This window comes from Rhinoderma darwinii, chromosome 3, assembly GCF_050947455.1.
Source record: "Rhinoderma darwinii isolate aRhiDar2 chromosome 3, aRhiDar2.hap1, whole genome shotgun sequence".
Lineage (NCBI taxonomy): Eukaryota > Metazoa > Chordata > Amphibia > Anura > Rhinodermatidae > Rhinoderma > Rhinoderma darwinii.
This window is the reverse complement of record NC_134689.1, coordinates 392255576-392258382: the sequence shown is the minus strand read 5'-3', so window position 1 is coordinate 392258382 and position 2807 is coordinate 392255576.

The following is a 2807-nucleotide window of genomic DNA, read 5'->3' as shown; positions in this document are numbered from 1 at the left end:
GTTTGTTAGGTGGGCGGTCCGAATATGGGGATTGAGGAACAAAATATCCCTGTTGTGCTGCCGTAGGACGAAGAGGAAAGCTCCATCATGCAGAAACTCTTCTCTCCATATAGAGGTCTCCATGCCATGGACATAAACAAACAGTAAAAATCCAACATGCGATACCTACATCTTCTAGTCCCCTATAGGTTAATGGTTATTCACAATCAGTTGGAAGTGTGGCGGTTGATGGTGGTGAGGTGTAAAAAGCTGGTGGACAACCACATCTAGAAAAGGGTTTGCCCCAATTATATATATATATATTTAAGAGAACTGGGTAAATAACGTTTATTGAAGTGAGCACAGGATAGGATCATACTTTGCAGTGTATTATGGGTCTTAACAGGGCCCCATGGTCAACTCCGGACACATGGCTATAGGGTTCATAGTGTTTGTCCTATGATAAGGAATGGATGCAAAGGGATCCTTCTACGCTAAGGAATGGATCCCATCTCTAAATGTTCCTTGCGAATCTCCTGGATTTATAAATCGGACTAGTCCGCAAAGCGTTTTTTTTTAAGTGGCACTGCAGTTTGCAACGCACAAGGGGGTAGTTGGATGTTCGATACAGCCGATCTCCCATAGAGAAGGGAGTTTTAACCACCGCTCTCTTACTGTATAAATTACAGTAAGCAGCAATGACCAGGTATGAAATTATTTCTTCACTCCGTTCCCTGTATGGGTTTTATATGCGGAGCCTTTAGATCAGCAATTTTGAAAGACCAATTACATAGAAAATGTAAAAAGTTAGAAAATACTTAAAAATTACTGTACAATATTCCGTCAAAAGGTATTTTATGCCCTTATGGGGAAACACTTTATTTTTTATTTTTAAACAGAAAAAAAAAAAAAAAAAAAAAGACCCCTAATACAAGACTGCTGTATAGCGCTAGCCCCGCCCAGATGACAAAAATACCCATACAATGTAAAAATATAAAAAGGAGTTGTTTTTTTTATACCATATAAAAAAAAAAAGATGCAAATGTTTTTTTACATAACAAAAAAATTAAAATAAAATACTGATTGCCATGATCGTTCAACTGGGTCTTGTTGAAAGGGGCAAAGCAGCCGGGTACTGAAGTGGTAAAGACTACCGTGGGTGATTCCACAGTAGTAGATTATAATTGGAGCGCGTCCTCGTCAATGAAACTTTATCATACGGCATCGGAGAACCCCTTTATTCCAGCAAAAAAATCCCAGGTAGTACAACAGGAACACTATAGAAAAACCGGATCCACTGTGCTATGCCTAGTGCAGAGTCTATAGTGTTCTTCCAGTCTGTGTGTTAAGTATTCCCACCTCATGCCCTTCAATAGGCATTTCACAGTATCAGTTTTGGCCAAAGTGCTAATTTAAAGGGGTGCTCCTACATTCACACGAGCGGGACGGATTTTACGCGTGTGAGTCTGTTCGCGTGTGTTGCGTTATGCATCGGTGTGCTTTGCATGTGGCATGCGTTTTTCACGCACTCGCAAGTTGGTTTTTTTCAATGTAATTGGTGCGTAAAACATGGACGGCACACGCATGTGCATCCGAGTGCTGTGCGTGGTTTTAACGCACAGCACAAGAACGAGATTCACGCTTGTGTGAATGAGCCTTATGGCATTTCCACAGCATAGGCCATAAATGTTTCATAGGGACCTACACCTATGTCAAGTACGGGGTCCCCCGACCAGCCTGTTGGAGAAGGAATGGAGAGGTGGCCACGCATGGGTGCGTCTTTCTCCATTTTATTCTATGGGAATTTCTAAAACAGCCAAGCGCGTGCCCCCAGGTGGTCAGAGGACCCCAATTCTCGACATAGCAGAAGGGTAAAAAAAAAAAAAAAATATTATAACACTGGAATCTCTATTTTTGGTCACCTCATCTCTCACAAAAAAATGGAATAAAAAGTGATCAAAACCGTCGCATGTACCCCAAAATGGTAACAAAAACTACAGCTTATCCCGCAAAAAATAAGCCCTCATACCGCTTAATCGACGGAAAAATAAAAAAAAGTTATGGCTCTCAATTTGGCGACACAAAATACATTTTATTTTTCAGTTTGTTTTCTCCTCGTAAAAAGTAGTAAAATATAGAAAAAAAAACCTGTATAAATTTGGTATCACCGTAATGGCATTGACCCCCAAAATAAAGTTCACGTCGTTTTAATTGTACGGTGAACTCCGTAAAAACTAAGCGCAAAAAACAATGGAGGAATCACTGTTTTTTTTCATTTTCTACCCCACAAATAATTTTTTTCCCGTTTCCTAGTACATTATATGGCACAATAAAAATCGGAAAAACGGCTGCGGCGGGAAGGGGTTAAAACTTCTCAGCTACAATTCACAAGTGGATAAATTGACATGCTGCGGATTTTAAAACACGCACCGCCGGTCAATTGACGTGCAGAAAAAAAATCTGCACTGTATAGATGAGATTTCTTGAAATCTCATTTACTTTGCCGGTACTGTATTACGCTGCGGACTCGCCGCATGAAAATCTGCACGGCAAATTGCCACGTAATACGCATCGTGTGCATTGACCCTTAAGGAGCCTCCAGGCTTTGCCTCCTCATAGAACAAAAAACCCAACACCTTATAAATAGATTTTGCCAATTTGGGCATCCACCGTCATCCAGGCATCTTCTCCCCCATGTAATACAACAATGGCGCTAAACATAAACCTCCATCATTGTTTATCCCTGTAAAAGGGAAGAATTGACTCTTCAGTAAAAAATATATGGAAATTCTACAATGTAACCGACTGATCCAAAAGAGAAACGGCAG